Source organism: Panthera onca, chromosome C1 (genome assembly GCF_046562875.1).
Source record: "Panthera onca isolate mPanOnc1 chromosome C1, mPanOnc1 haplotype 2, whole genome shotgun sequence".
Lineage (NCBI taxonomy): Eukaryota > Metazoa > Chordata > Mammalia > Carnivora > Felidae > Panthera > Panthera onca.
Genome location: NC_138346.1, coordinates 213,590,045 through 213,603,033, shown reverse-complemented (window position 1 = coordinate 213,603,033; position 12,989 = coordinate 213,590,045).

Below are 12,989 nucleotides of genomic sequence, written 5' to 3'. Positions count from 1 at the left end.
CAGAACTCTCTCCCCCACGTGGCAGAAACTTGGTGCATAGACCATAGAACACAGAATGTCGGAGAGACAGGCCTCGCGACTCTCCAGTTCAAATGCCCCACCCAGAGCAGTTTAGACATGGGGCAGCTGAGGCCAGGCGGAAAAAGTGACATTGTCATTAGTGTCACCAAGTGCCTTCATACCTACCGTTGACTGGCCCTTGCCATGTGCCTGGCACCGCACTCAGCACGGGCTCCCTTAAGCCACACACTTAGTGAAGCGCGTCCTAATGTTATTCCCATTTTACAGGGGAAAACAGCAAGGCTCAGAGGAGCGAACCCATTCTTTCAATTATAGGGAAGAGGTGGAAATTCTCAGGTGTCCCAAAGGGACAAAACCCAGAGGTTTTTCTGGCTAATTGCACACCACTGTGGCCAGTGACTGAGGCGTCCCCACCCAGTGGGTTCAGCGCCCCTGTAGCCTCCTGCTGGCAGCTCCATCCCTCAGTCTATCCCTTTGGTGAGTCTATCCCACTGAGCCTCAGTGTGTGCATCTGTAAAGCGGGGAGACTTGCCGATACCCACTGCAAGGAGTTGTTTAAGAGTTAAAGGAGTTGTTATATCCACATGGCTTGCTCAAAGCTTGGCACACGGTGAGTGCTCCAAAAATGTAGCCCAAAGGAACATGGCCTCCCTCCGTGGCCTCCCTCCGTGGCCTCCCTCCGTGGCCTCCCCCTGGCCTCCCCACCGGGCCCTTTGTGGGAAGAGCTGGACCAGAGATCACTGGACGAGAGATCAGGGAGCCTGGTGCTGCCCCCGGGGATTCACAGCCGAGAAGAAGCGGCACTCAAGGTCTCCATGGCATAATCGGAGAGGACACAACCTTAATTCCACCTCCATCAGACCTCCGCCAGAAGACACGACCCTTTCACCTCATCAATATTCAAGAGCTTAACAAAAAAAGCTATAACTAGGGAAGTCAGAAATAATGGAATGCAGTATTGATTATTTTATGGTGCGATTAGGGGTAATTACATCTCTCAAATTTTATTTTAATGTTACTTTCTACTACTTTTAGCCTTTTAAAATTATCCCAAACATCCCCATTTAATGGAACACACATGCCTTCAATTTCAATGTGAAATACTTTTTTTCTGCTAAAGTGTGACCTCAATATATTTGAAAACATAAATTACACCATGTATAAACCATAAAAAATGAATGATGAATTTAATTCTGGTGAAGCGTGAGGGATTGAGGAAGCAGGCGGGCGGAGGTGCTGTTTATCCAGTGTGGAGGGGACAGTCAGAGGCGGGAGGGGGCAGCGGGGGCCGGAGGGGCTGCCTGACCTTCAGGGGCACGGGCACGGGGCTCAGAGCTCTTGGGACACAGGCCAGGCAGGGACTCGGAGGCTGCACCTGCCCCGGTGCCTGCCCCAACCTCCCTTGGTGACATTGCTGCCAATGTCTCTGCCCACCTTCCTTGCAGGGGGGGTGGGGGGTGGGGGAGAGTTTCCAAAATACTTGCTGTGGCAGAGTCTGGCTTGAGCCTCCCAGCCTGCCTCTGTCCACAAGGGGTAATGTGGTGTGGTGTTAATATGCTATTGCTCTGTTTGATTGGCCCGTTAGACAGATGAGCAAACTAAGGCTAAAGGGACTCCCCCGAGGGGACTTGGCAGATAAATACGGCGGTGCTGGGGGCTGGCTGCAGAGCCAGCTCTGAGAACGCTGCAGCCCAAGTGCTTCGAGCTGTCAGAGAGAAGAGCCTGTTGTCACTGCCCACGTCCCCACGGACATCCGGACAGTGAGCAGAGTGGCTGAGGACAGAGGCTTTGGGGCCAGAGTGCCCCGGGTTCAAATCCTGACTTCTTACAATGCTATGAGGGACTCTACCGCCTGAGAAGCCCCTAGCATTGTCACTCCTGTTCTTGCCTAGTCCAGGGTCTATGCTGGGAAGGGTCAGGTGGGGGATGGGAGGCTTTGGACCCAGGCACGCGGGCAGGAATTTCTCCTGAGCCCTCAGGGCAGGGCCTCCGGCACCTTCGGGGCTTTCCTGGCTCTGGCACTCTCCTTCACCTTTCCTCCAGGTGACCGGCAGCTAATCATTTGGGGACCCTCCCTGCCCCTGCTCCACTGTGAGCCCCGGGTGGGGGGCGGGGGCAGGGGCCAGCTCTCCTTGTTCATTGATGGACCTCCAGCCCACAGCAGTTGTAGGAACTTGGGAATATTGTATGAATGAAATGTTCTTGGCAGCTGGGGACCACATTGCCAATTTCAATGGTTAACCCCGGGCCTTCCCCAGCTCGTCAAAACATCTGCCACAGGGCGCGGGGCCCTGTTCCCAGAAGTTCTCTGGCCCTGGTTTGCTGGACAGCCTCCCTCCTGCTTTTCCTCCAACCTCCCTGGTGGCTCCTTCCGGCCTCCTTTGTGATTCCGCCTCAACGTCTTCATCTCGGAGGGTCCACAGCTCGTTCTCGGGTCTCTGCTCAATGACACTCACTCCCACGGTCACTCCCACGGCGACCCCGTCCCGCTGACACCTTTCAACCAGCATCTAGGCCAGCGCTGTCCAACAGAAATATCCTGCAAGCCTCGTAGACAATTGAGCGTTTCTTTGCTAGCCACATTTTTTTAATTAAAAAAAAAAAAAAAAAAAGTGAAAATAACCTAAATCCTCTATTTTATCTAACGGAACATATCCAGAATATTATCGTTTCAACTTATCAATATAAAAGAATCATTAACGAGCTGCTTTACTTTCCCCCCCCCCCCCCCCATCCTAAGCCTTTGAAATCTGGTGCGCATTTTACAGTGAGAGCACATCTCAGTCAGACTGGCTGCATTTCAAGTGCTCGCTGGGCACATGTGGTTCACAGCTGCTGTGCTGGCAGCGAAGGTCTCCGCTCGGTTTCCAGTGCCTGTGTCCAGCCCAGATCTCTCTCCTCAGCTGGGGACATGAGTATTTCCTCCTACTCAGCGTCTCCATTTAGAGATCTAATAGGCATCTCAAACGCCCAACATCCAAAGCTGAGCTCGCGATCCGCCTCCCCCCCACCCCCAACAGCCTTCCTGCCCCTGTTAACGGCAGCTCCAGCTTTCCCAGTGCTTGGATCAAAACCCCCGAAGTCACCCTTGACTCCTCTGTTTCCCCACCCATCCAGTCTATCAGCAAATCCTGTCTATCTTCAAAATACGTCCAGAATCTGACCACTGCTCTCTTCCTCCAAGGTGCCCAAGCCAACAGCTCTTCTCACCTGGGTTAACTGCAATTGTCACCCCTCTCGTCTTCCCAGGACAACTCTCACTCTGGCCCCTACAGTCCATGCTCCTCCCAGATCCCAGGGTGATCCAGTTAAAGCAGAAATTGGCTCCTGTCATACTTCTGTTCACAATCCTTTAATGCCTCCCAGCTCCCTCAGGGTGAAAGTTCAAGTCCATATTTTTAAAAATATTTACTTATTTATTTTGAGAGAGAGAGAGAGAGAGCATGAGCAGGAGAGGGGCAGAGAGAGAGAAAGAAAGAGAATCCTAAGCAGGCTCCACCCTGCCAGCAAGGAGCCCAATACGGGGCTCAATCTCACAAACCGTGAGATCATGACCTGAGCTGAAATCAAGTGTCAGAGGCTTAAAAAAAAAAAAGGTCAGAGGCTTAACCCACTGAGCCACCCAGGTGGCTCAAGTTCATATTTTAGAGCTCAAAACACATGAACATGTTCCTGCCTCAGGGCCTTTGTACTGTTACCTGAGCCCAGGTGGCCCTTATAGACATCTACAAGGCCAATGCCCTAATCTCCTTTGAGTTTTGACTGAAATATCACCTTTTCGTTGAAGTCTTTCCTGCCCTTTCTATTTTAAATTGCTGTTTCTCTCCCTATCCCCCTACCCTTCCTTTATTTCTCGAAGGTTATATAACTTACCTATTTATTTCATTGATTGGCTGCCTCTCTCACCAGAATGTCAGCTCCATGGGGCCAGGAATTTTTGTTCTTGTCATCTGTTTTGTTCACGGTACCACCCCAGTGTCCACATGCATGGTGCCTGGCCTGTGTTAGGCACTCACAAATCTCTGATGGATAAATGAATAAATATTTACCACCAAATGGATAGCAATTTGAACCACGACCGTTAACTGAATTCTGTTTATTTGATTTTTTTTTAATGTTTATTTATTTTTGAGAGAGAGAGTGAGACAGAGTGTGAGTGGGGGAGGGCCAGAGACAGGCCAGAAGCAGGCTTCAGGCTCTGAGCCGTCAGCACAGAGCCCGACGCGGGGCTCGAACTCACGGACTGCGAGATCATGACCCGAGCTGAAGTCGGACGCCCAATGTACTGAGCCACCCAGGCGCCCCGAATTCTGTTCATTTGAAATGTCACCTTTATCGTAAGTTAAACTTTCATAGAAAAATGGACCTCTTCCTTCCCACTGATCAAGTTATCTGATCTCGTTCCAATACTATGCTATTTTTGTTTAAGCTTTTCTTTTTTAAGGCATCTCTATGCCCAATGTAGGGCTTAAATTCATGACCCTGAGATCAAGAGTTCCATACTCTACTGACTGAGCCGGCCAAGCACTCCTTCAATACCATACTATTTTAATTACTATGACTCCATAGTGTGTTTTGCCAACTGTTAGGGCTATTCACTTTTGAATTATTTTTTATGTTTATTTTTGAGAGACAGAGAGTGCACAAAAGCGATCAGGGGAGGGGCACAGAGAGAGGGGAAAGAGGATCCGAAGCGGGCTCTGTGGTGACAGCACAGAGCCCGATGTGAAGCTAGAACTCACGAACCTCGAGATAACGACCTGAGCCAAAGTTGGATGCTCAACAGACTGAGCCACCCAAGCGCCCCTGGATATTTTTTAATATCATTATGCATTTCCTTTTTCTTTTTTTTTTTTTAACGTTTATTTATTTTTGGGACAGAGAGAGACAGAGCATGAACGGGGTAGGGACAGAGAGAGAGGGAGACACAGAATCGGAAGCAGGCTCCAGGCTCCGAGCCATCAGCCCAGAGCCTGACGTGGGGCTCAAACTCACAGACCGTGAGATCGTGACCTGAGCTGAAGTCCGATGCTCAACCGACTGAGCCACCCAGGCGCCCCTCCTTTTTCATATAATCTCTAGAAGTGGCCCACCACGTTTGATAAAAATTCATGTTGGGAACGTCGTTGTGATGGCATTGGATTTATTAGTTAATTTAAGAAGATTTCATTTTATTTCAATATTGTTATCACGTGCAAAATATATTTCTCCACTTATTTAAAAAATTTTTTTTATGTTTATTTATTTCTGAGACAGAGAGAGACAGAGCATGAGTGGGGGGAGGGGCAGAGAGAGAGGGAGACACAGAATCTGAAACAGGCTCCAGGCTCCGAGCTATCAGCACAGAGCCCGACGCGGGGCTCGAACCCACGGACCGCGAGATCGTGACCTGAGCCGAAGTCGGACGCTCAACCGACTGAGCCACCCAGGCGCCCGCTCCATTTATTTTTTAATATGAAAATATTAGGAGAAAATATTGTCACAAACTTGGGGTAGGAAAAATAAGACACAAAATCCAGGAGCCAAAAAGGAGGAAGGTTGCGCTCTTTTTACAACATCAAATTTAACATTTCTATGTGAATAAAGAGCAGGCTACAAGAAAAACATCCCACATCTAGAATATATAAAAATAGTCCATTAGAAAAATGGACAAAGGATATAAACAGATATTTTTCAGAAGGACAGAATGAAAATGGCCAATAATCATAATTTTTAAAGTTCACACTCAGTAATCAGGCAAATGAAGATTAAAACGATGGAACATTCTTTTTGATGGATAAAGTCGCAAAAATTAAAGATACTGATAATGTCAAGTGTTGGTAAACATACAATTAAATGGGCACTTTCATACATCGGTGCTGAAGGCACATGTGAGTTAAATTTTTAGGAAGCAATTTGTTAATATCTATTGAAATTAAACAAAAATTGACTTAGCAATTCCACCTCGAGGGCTTTATTTTTTTTTAAGTTTATGTATTTATTTTGAGAGAGAGTCAGAGAGAGAATGAAGAGGGGAGGGGCAGAGAGGGAGAGAGAGAGAGAGAGAGAGAGAGAGAGAGAGAATCCCAAGCAGGTTCCGCACTGTCAGCATGGAGCCTGATGTAGGGCTCAAGCCCACAGACTGTGAGATCATGACCTGAGCTGAAACCAAGAATCGGTTGCTTAAGCAACCCACTGAGTCACTCAGGCGCCCGCCCCCCTCCCCCCCGCCCCCACCGCCACTTCTGGGTCTTTAAAAAAATTCATTTGCATGCATAAAGATGTGTGTAAGGTAGTTTACCTGTTTTGTAGTAGAAAACATTTTTGAAAACCATCCATCAGAGATCAGATAAATACTTATAGCCCAGCCACACTAGGAAACCTTGACCTCAAAATAGTGAGGTCTGTCTATAAAGATCACGGAAAGATCCCCAAAGCACAAGGCCAAGTGCAAAGACACAATACAGAGTCAGAACAATACATGTATTGCGATGCCATTTGTTTAAAAGATATTTAAGACGTTCGAAAAATGGACAAAAGGTTTGAACAGACGTTTCTTCAAAGAAGATATGCAAACATCCAAAAAGCATGTGAAAAAATGCTCAACATCAGTGCCATGAGAGAAATGCAAACCCAAACCACAATGAGATACTTCACACGCACTAAGAAAGCTAAAATCAAAAAGGCAAATGTTGGTGACGATGTGGAGAAATTGGAGCCCTCATACACGGCTGATGGGACTGCAACAGAGTGCAGCCACCCTGGAAAACAGGCTGGCAGGTTCCCCAAAAATTTAAACATGGAGTTACTGTGCGACCTAGAAATTCTACTTTAGGTAGACACCGGAGAGAAATGAAAACACATGTCCACACAAAAATGGGTGCGTAAATGTTGGTAACAGCATTATTCGCTACAGTCCCCCAAAGAGAAACACCCCAAATGTCCACCAATCGGTGAACGCGCTAGCGTAATGTGATACATCCCTACGTACAAGGGGCCATTACTGGGCAATAGGAAGGAATAAAGCACTGATCCGTGCTACAACAGGGATGAGCCTTGAAAACATTATGCTTAAGTGGAAAAGCCAAACATAAGAGACCATGTGTTGTGTGGTTCCATTTATATGGAATATCCAGAACAGGCAACTCCATAGAGACCAGGAGATTAGTGGTTGCCTAGGGCTGGGGAAATTGAAGGGAATGGAGGGCCCACACTCGTGGGTACAGGGATTCTTTTTTCTTCAATGTTTTTATTTTTATTTATTATTATTATTATTTTTTTTTTTTTTGAGAGAGAGAGAGAGAGAGAGAGAGCATGAAGGGGGGAGGGGCAGAGAGAGAGGGAGACACAGAATCGGAAGCAGGCTCCAGGCTCTGAGCTGTCAGCACAGAACCCAAAGCCCCGGGGGGAGGGGGGGTTGAACCCACGAACCATGAGATCACTACCTGAGCAGAGGTCACAAGCTTATTCCCACTGAGCCACTCAGGCACCCCAAGGATTCTTATAGGGTGATGAAAATGTTCCAGAATGGGTGTGGTGATGGTTGCACAACTCTGAATCTGCTAAAAAACCATTGAACTGGACCCTTTAAATGGGTGAATTGTGTACTGTGCGAATTATCAAAAAGCTAATGAAGATGCTTGAGCGTGACGCTTTCTCACTGGTTAATCACGGTCCTGGGTGTGGAATCCCAACCACACACAATCCACAATCCAAGTTCCTCCCCACCCCCCACCGCCCCCCATCAGCCTCCTTCAAAGTCAGGAACAATCCAAGAGGGACGAAATACCAACATTTGATTTTAGTTTTAAAGGTTTTATTTTTAAGTAATCTCTACACCAAACAAAGGTGGGGCGGGAACCCACGCCCCCGAGGTCAAGGGCCACACATTTCACCGACTGAGCCAGGCGCCCCCCCCCCAAACACCAACATTTTCAATAAAACAGGATCGTATTCCTCATGCCCCTTTGCGGCAGGGCCCCACTATGGCTTGGCAGTTACTGACCTCGCGTTTAAAATGTTATTTTGTTCACCACGGGATTTTTTGCACTAAAGTCGCTCTTTAAAGAGATTGCGTTAAAGCATTATTTATCTTGATATCTGAGGGTTTGGGGGGAGGGCGCGCCTCAAGTTTTGCCGCTGAGGGCTCCATCCGCCCCACCCTGGCCCCCCTTGGCCTTGGCTTTGTCCCCAAAGGAGCCACCTGGGACTCCCAGGTTCCCAGCGGCGAAAGGGGCTGCAAAGGGGAGCCGCCGGGGGGGGGGGGGGGGGGGGCCGCGGGGTGACAGGAGACTGACGGGTCCTCCTCAAGACCCGGATAGGGAGAGACAGACACTCAGAGCGCGGAGGGGAAAGGGACCAGGACAGGGGCCTGGAGAGAGGGCCTGGAAAGTCAGAGGCGAGCGCCCAGAGGGGGAAGGGAGCCGGGCGACCCACGGCGGGGCGCCCCTCCCCGCGTCGCCCGTCGCCACCCCCGGCGCGGGAGGCCCCGGAACGACCGGCGGAGGCGCCCGGGGGAGGGGGCGCTCCCGGCCGCCCGCCGCCTGATGCGTATCGATCGGCGCCCGGGGTCGGCGCGGGGGCACCAGCTGCCGGCGGGCGGGGCGACCGCACATTAGCGCGGCCGGGGACCACTCCCCGGAACCCGGGCCGCGCAGCCCATTAGACGCCCCCGGCCGGCCGTGCGACCACCGCGCGGGCGGGGGGAGGGGGGGAGCTGGCTCCGCCGAGGCGGCCCCTGGGGCGGGGGGCGGGGGGATCCGAGAGGGCAGGCGGGCACCTGACCCCACGGGCCGGGCTGCAGGCCCCGGGCCACCCCCAGTCCGCCCCGACGCCCGCTCCAAGCGGCTGGTTTCCCCCTCGGTTGCCTGAACAGCTGGGCCTTTGCACGTGCTGTGCCCTCTGCAGGGACACCCGCTCTTCCGCCGCTCCTCCTCGCTCCTCGCCAAGCCTCACCTCGCTCATTCTTGGGCTCTCGGCTTGGAAGCGGCTTCCGTGGGAGGTCTTTCCGACCACCTCCCCCTCCCAGACCGGCTTGGGTACCTTTACGCTTCTCACCGACCCTCCCCCTCCCAGCAGCCCTCAGGAAAGCTGCCTCCCTGTCTCATCATCGGGATCGTGGATGGAGCTCCCCAAGTGGTCTGTGAGCCCTTTGGGGGCTATGCCTTGCCTCTCGTCTTCCCGGGGACCCTGGCACAGCTGTCCTGAAGGAATAAACACAAAAGCTAGTCGGGAAGCAAAATCCGCAGAACCCACAGGGAACTTTTGCCTTGGATCTCTTGACCTCTCTTCTTATCCTTGAATGTGGAGGACAGTGTTGGGCAGAATTAGGGTAGGTAGTTCTAGCTCTGCCACTTAATAGCTGTGTGACCTTGGGCGACTTATTTCACCTCTCTGGGCCTGTCTTTCCCCATTTGCAGCTTCATCCAGGTCAGTATCCTAATCCCTGCCCGCACCGCCCCCCTGCAGGAGATCCCCCCCAGGGATTGGTACCCAGGCTGCAGAGAGGGCTAGAAACCCCATAAGGTTTCTCTTGAACCTTGGTTCAAGATGCAGGAGATCTCCAATGGAGGTGTGCAGGGGAGGGGGGTGGCGGGGATCAGGCGCATCACGTGCTGCTGCTGGTGGGGGAACCTTCTGGCCACAGGGACTTTCCCTGTCTTCAGGCTCTTTCTCATCAGCCTCATTTCTCCCGCACATCACTTCGTCCTCAAGCCCACTTGCCCACCAGCTACCACCCTGTTCTGTGCACCTTGTCCAGGAAGATTCCCGAGAGCCCCCCACCCCTTGCCGAGCTCCCTATCCTCCAGTTCCTCCCCTGCCATCCTCTCTTGAACCTGCTCCACGCAGCTGCTCTAGTCCAAGGCACCAATGACTCCACGTAGCTAAGCCCAATGGTACCAGTTCTCAGCTCTCGGTTTTTCTGGAGCCAGGTGGTCACTCTGTCCTCCTTGGAACCCTCTTCTTACTTGGCTTGTTCTCTCCCTTGTCCCAGCTGTTCCCTCCAGTCTCCTCTACGGTATCAGAGGCTCGGTCTTCTGCCCCTTTTCCAGGTACCCCCTCCCCCCCCCCCATGATCCCGCCCCACGCCATGGCTCTTTAAACACCAATATATCCTGACATTTCCCAAATCCGCATGTCTAGCTCAAACCTCTCCCTGGAGCTCCGGGCTTGCCTATACACCGGTCTACACGACATCATCCCTTGGAAAATAGGCAGTGCTGCCTCTAGCCCATCAGCCCCTTGCAGTTAGGAGACAGTGTTTTCCTTAAGTTAACAAAACAAGACAAAACAACTTAAAAAAAAACCCACTCCATCCTACATACTATTCTGTCCAACCACAGGCAGGCTGGCCAAGAGAAAGGAGAATGAGATGCCAGCTCCAGGCTGTGCTAGGCAACCCCAGGCTGGCCCTCCTATAAAGGAGGGGGATGGGAGGAGAGGGGAGAGAGGCTGGAGGGGAAGGGGTGGAGGGAACTGGCTCTGGGGTTTAATCGGTAGCATCCAGCTTAAATTCATATGAATGGCAGTTCCATAAATCAGACTTCTTGTTAAATCTGTAGCCAGAGCATATGTATCCCGTTAGGAGGCAGTGAAGCTTCTGGAGCGTGGCTGTGCCCCCTCACTCACCCCCTCAGCTTGGCCCAGATCTGCCCGGGAGGTGCCTTCCTGGGAGTGGCAGTCCTGGTGGGGCACACACTCATATCCACACTCTTGCTCACTTACACCCAAGCGCTAAGGCAACAGCCACGCTCTGAACGCTCCCACCGCCGCCACCCCGCGAGGTGCCTGTTGCAGGTTTAGAGTCAGGTAGGGGGTATGGTGGAAATCAGGCATCTGAGAGAGCCTAGGAAACAAGAGGAGTAGCGGGGGGGGGGGGGGGGGAAGAGGTGCCCCGAGTGTGGTTGCAACAGGACACCAAACACAGTCCTTCACATGCGTGCCGGATCCAGAAGTTAGACAAGTCTATGGTCAAAATGAAACACCCTTGGGTATGCTGCCCTGGTACAGTGTACAGCCTGTGCAACCTTACATAGCAACCCTACTAATGAGTTCCTATATTATTCAGGGTAGGACCAATTATGCTGTGATAACAAATGACGTCAAAATCGCAGTGTCTTAGTACCACAAACATTGATTTCTGATGAGACATGTCCAGGACGGGTGGGCAGAGGATTTTCTGCCATGAGTCCCTCAGGGGCCCAGGCTGGTAGGGTCTCACGGCACGCTCAGCCAGGGCCCGGCAGAGCGGGAGGGATTAAAACTCCAGCCCAGGAGTTACACATATCACTCCCACCCACAGCTCTTTGACCAGAGCCCGTCTGTGGTCACACGTAACTTCAAGGTGGGAGGATGTACCGTCCTCCTGTAGGCCCAGCAGAGGGGATCAGGATATCAGGCTGGCAGCGATGTTTGCCTTAGCACCCCAGCCTCGACCAGTTCAAACCAAATTCTTCCCACAGTTTCCTCAGCTGTGTGTCGCCCCCACTCCAGGGCTCAAGCTCCAGACCGTGGGGGCGTCCTCGATTCCCTACGAGCCCATAGCCAAGCGACTTGTAAATCCCGTCAACTCCATTTTCAAAATATATCTGGGAGGAAACCACTTCTTTCCACCCCACGCTACCAGCCTGGTCTGAGCCACCATCATCTCCAGCCTCAATTGTGGCACGACTGACACTTTTGTCCCTACGTTGGTTCTCCACCCACTGGCCAGAGGGATCCTGTTAGATCAGATCCTGTTAGACTAGGATCACATCATTGCTTTGCTCCAAAACCCTCCATGGATCCCACCTCCCTGGGAGAAGAGCCCAAGTCTTTACAGTGGCCCCCAGGCCCCTGAGATCTGCCCCTGTGTGACCTGTCTGACCTCCCCTCCTCCCACGTTCCACCTCTTAACCCTGCTCCACTCTCACTGGCCTCTTTGCTGCCGGTTCCACAGTCACCTCGCTGTTGCCTCAGGGCCTTTGCACCTGCAGATCCCCCTGTCTGGCGTGCTCGCCCCTCAGATCACAGGAGAGCTCCCTCCCTCACCTCTTTTAAGACTTTGTTCTAACGTCTCTTTCTCATGGAGTCCTTCCCTGACCCACCCCTTCCCTGACCCCGCCCTTCCCTGACCCCCACCCCTGCCCCAACGTTTTAAATTGAACACCCACCTCTGCTTTTCCTCTCCATCACTTTTTTTTTTTTTTTTTTTTGGCCAGGAGACAAATAATCTCCAATAATCTAAAGATTTCACTTATTGTGTTTACCATCTATCCCCCCCGAGTAGTATGTAGGGCACAGGTTTTTATCCCTGTGGTTCACTGTTGGATACCCGTCCACTGTAATAGTGCCTGGGACATACTAGGTGCTCAGTAAATACAGTCGAATGAATGAACGAACCAAAGCATGGCATAGTGGCTAGGAGCTCAGGCTTTGGAACAGAGCTGTCAGCACAGAGCCCGACGCGAGGCTCGAACTCACAGACTGTGAGATCATGACCTGAGCCGAAGTCGGACGCCCAACCGACTGAGCCACCCAGGCGCCCCTATTTCTTTTTTTTTTTTTAATGTTTTTATTTCTTTTTGACACAGAGAGAGACAGAGCATGAGCAGGGGATGGGCAGAGAGAGGAGAGACACACACAAAATCCGCAGCAGGCCCCAGGTTCTGAGCCGTCAGCACAGAGCCCGACGCGGGGCTCGAACCTACGAACCGTGAGATCATGACCTGAGCTGAAGTTGGACGCTCAGCGGACTGAGCCACCCAGGCGCCCCCCAAATGCTATATTTCCACTTCTATCCGCCTAAATAAAGGAATAGAGATTGCTCTGGTTATGGGCAAAGATTTACATCGAGTAGCATCCATCACAGTGTTCTTTTAAATAGTAAAAAGTCGGAAACAATCTGAATTTCTAAGAAGATGGGATTAGTTCAATAAAATATGGTACAGCCTTCGAAGGAATACCAGGCAGCCACTTAAACTCGGGTTCTCAAAGAATATTTAATGGCA